Source organism: Epinephelus fuscoguttatus, linkage group LG12, assembly GCF_011397635.1.
Source record: "Epinephelus fuscoguttatus linkage group LG12, E.fuscoguttatus.final_Chr_v1".
Classification (NCBI taxonomy): domain Eukaryota; kingdom Metazoa; phylum Chordata; class Actinopteri; order Perciformes; family Serranidae; genus Epinephelus; species Epinephelus fuscoguttatus.
In genome coordinates, this window is record NC_064763.1 from 30,276,501 (window position 1) to 30,287,209 (window position 10,709).

General features: G+C 42.6%; 1 pseudogene; it reads right to left on the reverse strand.

Moving 5' to 3' along the window:
• Window positions 1-7,518: 7,518 nt before the first annotated feature.
• LOC125898642 (olfactory receptor 24-like) lies at window positions 7,519-8,480 on the reverse strand (annotated as a pseudogene).
• Window positions 8,481-10,709: the final 2,229 nt, after the last annotated feature.

A 10,709-nucleotide genomic window follows, 5' to 3' on the forward strand; every position in this document is an offset into this window, starting at 1 on the left:
AGTCAAACACAACAGGCTGTGTGCTCGAGGACGATGTCCGGTCCACAGTGTTTAAAAGTCCTCTGATCTGAAAGAGAGAAAAATCCATCCTATTACTTTCCTCTTCAGTCACATAATTCAAACAGACATATATACACTTGTGCATTTGGCATTGAAACCATATTTGTTTACCCTGATTGATGAATATAACACGGACAGAATACAGTGTGCTGTTGGCTCACCTGTTCTGCTGATGATCGTTTTACACAATGTGACTCCACATGATGCTGACTCAGATGGTAGTCACTGAATGTCGGCATGTCTGACCTGTGCACAGTGGAAATTATACCCTCTTCATTGATCTCCAGAGATAACATACAGTCTTCTAATTAAGAACAATAGGATCAACAACACAGTAATCATCAGTGCCCTTTTACTGAAATTAATCTGTGGAGACTAGTGTTTTGTCCAGACAAAACAAAACATCAGTCTTTATCTAATGAGCAGGAAAACATGCAGGTTATGATTGATAACACTTAAAGCTGGGGTAGGCAGAAATCTGGAAAAGACTAAAACAACACCACCAAAAAGGCAGAATCTGAAAATACACCCTCCTCCTGCACCCCCTTCCCTCTCTGTGACCCTCCAACCAGATTACCATATGCATATGCACACACTTCTACAGTGTTTCTGATACATTGATTTATTTAATCCTTTTTATTTGGAGTTGCACACAGCTCATGCACTCAGCCCCTCCTTGCCCCGCTTTGACCAGCTAGCACCCTATGGTCACAAAAGCAGGCAGAAGCTTTGGGAGACGGACCTTCAGTCAGCGTCTGTGGTAGCTCTAATCCAGCCAAAGCAACCCCCCCCCCCCACAACATCGGGTGTCCCCACTGCACGATTTGTGTGACAGTTTGTAAATGGATGTTTTCATGTTTTCATATAGATTTGTATTTGTTAAACGTGGTCCCAAATTTACCAGTAAATCAATATCTTTGCTGTTTTCTGTGGTGGTATGCCAGTAAAACAGTATTTTCTTCATGAATTCAAAGTGACACGGCATGACTAATTGATTTATGAATGGTCATTTTGTGGGTGAAGTATTCCCTCAAGCCAAAATGTTGTGTTTTTGTGCATAAACCTAACCACACGTTATCCACAGCACTGTCACAACAATATCTATAAATAATATATTTCAACATATCTTCTACAAATGAAATGTACAAATGTAACATATCCGTGATTTACAGAAGCGCAGTATGCCAATATTTATTTTGGCGATTGGGTTGCAAACACACTTCAGCCTGCCCACTAGCCATTACACACCAATATTATCACCCCAAATTTCTGTTTAGATATTTGATTTAATGTTAAGAAGGACTCAGGGCCTTGGTGTCTATAGCATGGGAAAAAACATCTTGTATGACTCAAAGTTTGTGGAAAAACTAAAGAAGTCTAAAGCATCATCCTCTCTGAGGACACAGTTATCATCTCACAGTGCATAATGACTCCAGACAGAAGGACAGAAGGAGTCTTTCTAATGAACCTAGTTTGAGATTTCATCATCTGAGAATGCAGGTTAATGACCCTGCTTGTAACAAATAAACTTCTTACTTAAAGGTTAGGTCTATAATGCATTATGAGCACATTTATAAGACATTATAACACATTTATAAGGCTTTATAAAAGTCGATACAAATGTTAATAATCATGTATGACAACTTATAACAAGGTTTATAAAGTATTATAAGTGGTTACATAATGCATTATAAATTCAGCATTCATAATGCTTTATGCTTCCACGCCAAAGTGACGACAGTGTTGAAAGAAGATGCTGAAGTACTGGCATTATTCCGTTTCAGAAATTAAAGCCCCTACAAGGAACTTTCATTTTGAGTTGATTTTGGCAACCCTGTGGACAAAAGCGGTAGTGTTCTGCCGGAATGAAGCCTACATTTCCCATGAGCTCTTGCACGTATTGTCGTAAAGACGCTTACCTGGCTTGTGCATGTGTTTGTTTTAGGGATGAATGAAACAACAAGATGGGAAAACTTTGCCCCCACTCCTATCAGGGATCCCAGCTCACCTCTGCTGCGCCCCAGCTCCACCTCTCCGGCGTAGCGCCACTGCCGCAAACGCAGCGGTCGGCTGGTAAGGCTGAAGGCCTGTTTGGCGAGCGCTTCCACGGCTTCTTGGACTGCGTATGGAGCGGTGCCTCGCCTCTTTATTTCTCGGCACTCGCTGGACCCTGTCGACGCCTGGCTGGTACCTGTTGTCAGCCCGGATGAGGTGTTCCAGCCCCGCGGCCCCTGCTCTCCTCGTCCCCGCTGGCGCAGGGTGAATCTGTGCAACCTGCGGCCTCTGTGTGTGGCTCCCCGGACAGCTCACACCGTGGACCCGCCGGCTCCTGCCAGGATTGGGCTGGTAAATGCTAGATCATTAGCGAACAAAACGTTTATCCTGAAGGATTTCCTGACTTCCCGAGGAAAGGTCAAAGGTCAAAGGTCAAATTTATTTATATAGCACATTTAAAACAACCGAGGTTTGCCAAAGTGCTGTACAATCTAGAAAGCACTAAAGTATTAAAATACAACTATAGAAATACAAATACAGTATTAGAGCACACAGTACATAGAAATATTAAGAGTAACAATAGAAAACAAAATAAAGTGCACAATAGGCACAAAATTCAATAAAAACAGTCCATACATCGGCAATGTTCGGCTCAACATCGTCAAATGCTAACGAGAAGAGATGGGTCTTCAGCAACGACTTAAATATGTCAAGAGTCTGGGCAGATCTAATATACAATGGTAAGCTGTTCCACAATTTTGGGGCAGCCACCGCGAAGGCTTGGTCGCCTTTAGTTTTGAGCCTAAATATCGGGACATCTAGAAGCAACTCATTTGATGACCTCAGTGCTCTAGCTGGTGTGTGAACATGGATGAGTTCAACTAAGTACTGGGGGGCCAGACCATTCAATATCTTAAAAACAAACATCAGAATCTTAAAATCAATCCTGCAGCGGACAGGAAGCCAATGCAAAGAAGCCAGAACTGGTGTGATGTGGTCACGTTTTTTCGTGCTGGTCAAAAGGCAAGCAGCAGCATTTTGCACTAGCTGCAGATGCCGCAAAGAACGTTTATCTAAGCCCACATACAGAGAGTTGCAGTAATCAAGCCTAGACGTAATGAAGGCATGGATAAGTCTCTCCAAGTCTTTGGGTGAGAGATAGGGCTTTACTCTGGCAAGCAGGCGAAGCTGAAAGAAAGCACCTTTGACCACAGAACCAATTTGCCTGTCAAACTTAAAGGCACTATGAAAAGTGACACCAAGGCTTTTAATAAAAGAACAGTTTTTGGAAGCCAAGGGGCCCAGAGCACCAACAGAGTCATTTACACATTCGGATATCCAAATACAATAACCTCAGTCTTATTATCATTTAGATTCAGGAAATTTAGGCCCATCCAAGTTTTTATGTCATTAAGACAAGCTAACAGAGGCTGCAGAGAGTCCTTACATTTTAATTTTAAAGGAAGGTATACTTGGACATCATCTGCAAAGCAATGAAAAGAAACATTATGCTTACAGAGAATGGAACCTAGGGGCAGCATATATAAAGAAAACAATAAAGGGCCCAAAATGGAGCCCTGGGGGACCCCACAGGTAAGAGGGGCCACATTTGAGAGAATTCACCCAGATGGACAGAGAAACTCCTGTCGGTTAGGTACGCACTGTAGCAACTTGAGGGCAGTACCTTTAATGCCTACACAGTGATCTAGGCGTGATAAGAGGGTCCTATGATCAGCAACAGTATCAAAGGCAGCCACAAATCTAAGGTCACCAGGATAGCAGCACATCCTGAGTCCACAGTTAAGACAAGATCATTAAACACTCTTAAAAGAGCAGTTTCAGTACTGTGACCAGACCTAAAACTAGACTGAAACTTCTCATAGATATCATTTTGTACTAAAAATAATTGCAACTGTACAGCAATTACTTTCTCTAACACTTTGGACAGGAAGGACAGGATTTGGAGATGGGCCTGAAGTTGGAGAGAACAGACGGGTCCAGGCTGGGCTTTTTAATGAGTGGCTGCACTATAGCATGTTTAAAAGGGGCAGGAAAACACCCTGAACTAAAACAGTTATGAATCAGAACAAGAATAAAAGATCCAACTGAATCAAAAACCTCTTTAAAAAGGTGCGAGGGAATACTGTCTGAGGGGCAGTTTGTGGGTCGCATCCCATGAACTATATCTGACAGAGAGGACAGTGACATAGGCTCAAACTGGTCAAAAACAGCTGGGCACATGGGAGGGTCAGAGGGATCAGGCTCAGCAAGACAAGGTACAGAATGAAGAGCAGAGATTTTCTCAACAAAAAAGTTGAGGAAATCATTACAGAGAGCAGGAGTTGGAACAATGGGAGCAGTATCGCGTGGGTTAACAAAAGAATCTAAAACATTAAACAGAACCTTTGGTTTATCAATGTTGTTTGAGACAAGGTGCGAAATGTAAGCGGTTTTAGCAGCTTTCACCGCTTTCTGATACTCCAATAAGCACTCCCGTAGAATCCCAACGGAGACATGCAACTTGTCCTTCTTCCACCTTCTCTCAGCACGCCTACAAGAGTGTCTGAGAGCACGTATAGAGTCATTTATCCATGGTTCAGAAATTGCCTTAGGGCGTTTGATGCTTAAGGGAGCGATGGCGTCCAAGATTCTAGTGCATGTGGAGTTAAAAAGAGCAACAAGCTCTTCAGCACTAAGGACACCATACCCCTCCACAGTAGAATGCATATAACCATTAAAAGCTGTAGAAAATTGCAACGTAGTGCTGGAATTTGTAGCACAAAAACAGCGTGCAGGTGGACGAGCAGCGACAACAGAGCAGGGGACAGTAGCAGAAAATACAACAGGAAAGTGATCAGAAATACAAGCACTATTACAAATTTCACTGATACAGATAGACAAACCATGAGACAGCACTAGGTCAAGTGTATGCCCCTTATCATGCGTCGGGCCAGAGACCCACTGTGTGAGATTAAAGGAGTCGATCAGTGACAAGAAGTCTTTGACCAGAGAACTGGTTTCGCAGCACACATGAACGTTCAGGTCACCGGAAATTAAGAAGTGATCAAAATCCACCATAATTCCAGACAGAAAGTTTTCAAAATCCTGAATAAAATTTTTATTGTATTTGGGTGGACGATATACCACCGCACACAGCAAGGGAGGAGAGGAATTCATTTCAGAGGAAGATTTGGATTTTCTCTGTGTGACTGAGATGTGGCTGACTGTTGGTGAGTCCAGTGCTTTTACAGAACTTTTACCCGATGATTGCTGCTTTTTTAACTCCCCGCTGACGTCGGGTCGAGGACGAGGAATAGTGACTATTTGTCACTATAAATGTAAGCAGCTAGGTAAGATGACGTGTGCCGTCTGAGTGTCGTAAATCGTTTCGTCCTGGAAGTGACCTGGGGCGGACCCGGAGACAGTCTCCTAAAGGTATGGATATACACTATATAGGTAACCTTCACACCGATGGTCTCATTTGCTGTTGTAGGTCACGCACAGACATCAGCAGAAATGAGAGACTTTTGCATATCCAGTTAAAAGTTCCTTGTAGCAGCTTTAAGCATTTATTGTATGTCAGAGCAGTTCTTTGAGTCTTTATAACTGGCTAAAGTTATGATAGTTATAATGTGCTATGTAACCCAGTACTTCAGATTCTTCTTTCAAACACTGTCGTCACTTTGGCATGGAAGTATAATGTTGTGTTCCCACCAATGAAAATTCATCACGCTACTCGCTCGAGTTTGGACGCTGGGCCATTTCTGTAAAATTTGCGTTATCGCATCAGACGCGCCAGTGTGAGCCCGCCCATTTTCACTAGGTAACGACAACATTACTTCAGCCATTTCTTTCTCTCATCGACCATGGCTGAGATCACCACGATCGCTGCACTGTACCTGCTCTGGAGGTCATGATATTTACAGAACTTACCAGGTAATCCAGCCTCCTCGCTCACCTTTACCCAGGCCTGCTCCTTCCTGTTTCTGTCCCTGTACAACACCATTGTGGTGTCGTACAGCTCGGGGTGTCCGCACACCGCGACGATCAACTTGTCCTCCATTATAGATTTGACCGGCACCAGGCAGGGAGCGAGAACGTCAGGACGTCAGTGACGTCGGTGACGTCGGTGATGTTGGGACAATCTCAATGTTGATAAGCTATCGCGCCACGGTGTCAGGCGAATTTGCCTCAAAAGTTCAATATTTTCAACTCGCGCGATGACGCGATGCGGGTGAATTTTGTGGACGTGAATTTCGCATCCTTCCGGCCCGGCGCGAATTTGTGTCAATTCGCGTCTTTGCATTAACTAATCTAGTCACACAAATTTGCGAATTCACGTTTGGTGGGTACACAACACAAAGCATTATGAATGCTGAATTTATAATGCATTATGTAACCACTTATAATACTTTATAAACCTTGTTATAAGTTGTCATACATGATTATTAACATTTGTAACAACGTCATAAGGCCTTACAAAGCCTTATGAATGTGCTCGTAATGCATTATAGACCTGACCTTTAAGTGTTACCTAAACTTCTTACTGTTTAAACCTCAGCCTAATTAATCTCACCTGCATCTATTAGCAGGACGTGCAGACTCCCATTTGGTGAGAAATGGATGTGAGATTGGGGCCCCTGTGTACTGCCAGCTTTCCTCCAAGAGCCCCTATACTGAAATAACAAGTTAAGTTTCACCAGTCTACACAGTAACACATTACTTGATTTTCTATATATTGCACAATGAGGTGATTAACAAATGATCAGAGCTGATTGTCGTGTCACAACAGTAGACTCACATGGTGATACACCTGTTTCATATAAATCTTTGTCTCCCAAATTCAACCATGACTAATACAAATAAAACACTGACTGGGAGCTAGCTTGGCTGAACTTAGTTCGATAAATACATTTCTGATGAGAAACAAACAGCACACTGACTTAAAAACTCTGCCAGCACCTCCAGTAAACACAATGATGAGACCCTCTGTTTAATCAGACAATTTATTAGTGATGTAACTGTGAAATACAATATAATGAAGTGTTTCAAATTGGATTGTGTCAGGTAACACATGCAGAAAGAGCCAGAACAACCAACTATACAAATATCATGCATTTACATTCCAATGTAAACAAGTACATTTATGTCAACATAAGTCAGCAGCATTTTATTGACTTGCTGAATTTGGTGAGTGTTTACGCAATGGCAGAATATCAAAGAAAGATAAATATTAAGAAAAACATATTGAACAATACGGAATAAATAATATGATACTGCAAATGTGTGGAAACAGCAGACAAAACAGCCTCTTCTGTCTCTGCTCCACAGTGAGGGATAAGTAAAATTGGCCATGTCACAATAGACACACACACACACACACACACACACACACACAGTCAGGCTGTTTCCTGAGAATGTTAAAACCCTCCACAGATTACTTTATGGTGGAAAGAAAAGTTGTCACGAACCTTTTCTCATTTTGTGGACCAGTGCCAGGGCTCTGTTTTTGATCTCCTTAGTTTTCAGAGAATATACAATAGGATTGATGCAGGGTGGGAGACAAGAGGCCAGCGACAGGCTCAGCACACGCTGGTCGGGGTCAATTGCTCGCACATAAAGCCCTAAGAAGAAAATGATGATTAAAGTAAAGTAAAATACAGCAACAAGGATTAGGTGCTCAGTGCAAGTGGCGAGAGCTTTGATCCGACTGCTTACTGATTTCATCCTGAACACAGTGACCAGGATGCTGACATAAGACAGAATAACAAAACTAAAGGGGGCCATCAGATTAAACATACCAGAATGTGCACCTACTGCCCACTGCATTGTGTTATCATTACAGGCGAGTCTAAACACAGGTGCATAGTCACAGAAATAGCTGAACACTCTGACAGAATTGCAAAACGACAGTCGGGTCATGATGGCCGTGCCGTATGCTACCAGTCCCACACAGTAAACCCAAGTCAGGCCTATAATACAAGACATGATCTGCGAGGTGTTGAGTAAGTTCTGACGCAGAGGGAAACATATTGCAATCAATCTGTCATAGGCAAGTATAGCGAGTGCATATGACTCCAAAATCACAAACGTGTAGTAGACAAAAATTTGTAACAGACACAGATTGTATGGAACAAAGTTGTCCTTGAAGAGGAATGTCTTAATCATGCTGGGAATCGTGCTTGTGTTTAGGCCGATATCAATTACTGCAAGGTTGACAACAGCCAGAAATTTTGGAGTGTGTAAGCAGTGATCACAGGCAATTATATAGATCAATAAAGTATTGAACACTAATGTAACCGCATAGACAAATGCTAGAAAGATTATGTAGTAACTGAGGTAGGAAATGTCTCAAATGCAATGATATAGAAGCCTGGAGGGCGAATGATGACAGAGTCATTTGAAACAGTCCTGAGAGAAGACATAGTCAAACACAACAGGCTGTGTGCTCGAGGCGATGTCCGGTCCACAGTGTTTAAAAGTCCTCTGATCTGAAAGAGAGAAAAAAAATCCATCCTCTTACTTTCCTCTTCAGTCACATAATTCAAACAGACATATATACACTTGTGCATTTGGCATTGAAACCATATTTGTTTACCCTGATTGATGAATATAACATGGGACAGAATACAGTGTGCTGTTGGCTCACCTGTTCTGCTGATGATCGTTTTACACAATGTGACTTCACATGATGCTGACTCAGATGGTAGTCACTGAATGTCAGCATGTCTGACCTGTGCACAGTGGAAATTATACCCTCTTCATTGATCTCCAGAGATAACATACAGTCTTCTAATTAAGAATAATATGGATCAACAACACAGTAACCATCAGTGGCCTTTTACTGAAATTAATCTGTGGAGAGTAGTGTTTTGTCCAGGCAAAACAAAACATCAGTCTTTATCTAATGAGCAGGAAAACATGCAGGTTATGATTGATAACACTTAAAGCTGGGGTAGGCAGAAATCTGGAAAAGACTAAAACAACACCACCAAAAAGGCAGAATCTGAAAATACACCCTCCTCCTGCACCCCCTTCCCTCTCTGTGCTAAGACCCTCCAACCAGATTACCATATGCATATGCACACACTTCTACAGTGTTTCTGATACATTGATTTATTTAATCCTTTTTTATTTGGAGTTGCACACAGCTCATGCACTCAGTCCCTCCTTGCCCCGCTTTGACCAGCTAGCACCCTATGGTCACAAAAGCAGGCAGAAGCTTTGGGAGACGGACCTTCAGTCAGCATTTGTGGTAGCTCTAATCCAGCCAAAGCAACCCCCCCCCCACCCCCACCCCCACCCCCCACAGCATTGGGTGTCACAGCGGGCTGATGGCAAGATGCAGTGACAGGTCTAACCTGTGTAACAGCAGCAACAGACAGTCAGCTGATCCAGCAGGGTGTCAGGGCTGTCTGGTCCCCAAGAGCTAGGGTTTGCACTGACAAGAGTTGGGGTGTGGCCTCTGACTGGGGGTCAGTCACCAGATCTGCTGAGTGCTCTCCTCCTGATGAGGTGGTCTGTAGCGGTGGGCGGTTAGGCAGAGAACACGCTGTGATTTGAAGGTCTCACTAACGTGAGCTACATAAACATGAACTTGAAGCAGCAGCTGGGAGCCTTTGGCTCCGGTTAGCAGAAGGCTTAACTATTGGCAACATCTTCTCTCCATCTGTGAAATGTTTTGCCGATATTAACACGTGTTTTATTTAGTTTATTCTCAGACTCCTTTTCAGGAGTCTCCCTTTGATAAATCTGTCTTTGTTCAGCTATAAATGACTCTTCTTAAATCCATTAGTCATGCCATGTTACCTTAAATTTGTGTAGAAAACGTTGCTGTTTTTCATGGAGGCATGTGAGAAGAACAAACACTTTGATTTACTGATGACTAGGGGACCACGTTTAACAAGAGCAAAACTCAAAACATTTGGTTACATTGTAACCTTGGTTCTCTGAGTGAGGAGATTATCCCCCCCACCCAGTAGTCATATCATAACTATGGGAATTACCCACATTTGGGGTAATGGACATTGTAGACAACAGTGTGGTTGGATGTAGTCTGGCTTTGCACAACTGGCCAAATTTTTTGGTCAGAGAAAACGCAGCAACTTCTCTCTTTTTCAGATGAACTGTTTATTGCTGACATAATAGGCCTGTATATGTGTGGTTTGTGATCTGTAACAGAATTACAATAATAATAATTACGAAACAGTGCCATTAAATTGGGACTTACATGGTCTCAATTACATAAAAGAAATGACATGTGAGTAAGTAACCACAAGGGGTCAGGGCAGGCACATTGATAAACATTAATATGGCACTTGCTTTCACAAGAAGCAGGTCACGTGACCGAGCTAGAGTGTCGGAGTTGCTTCGGTCCGCAACTGAGTTAGGGAGTATGCTATTCATAGCAGTCATAGCAGTATAACAGTAATACAACTTAACAGCACAAGTGATTAGATAAACACGCTGCATCTTAGGGGTAACAATTAGTAACATATAGGCTGGATTACATCTACTCATTTCTCCAGATGAGCACCTCTTCAGGTCAGCTAATAGCATGCTAATTATCGTTAGCATCTACCCTGTGGTACTGACATCAACATCCTAGCACCATAAACTTTCACATCTATGATAACTTACATTGTCACCAATGC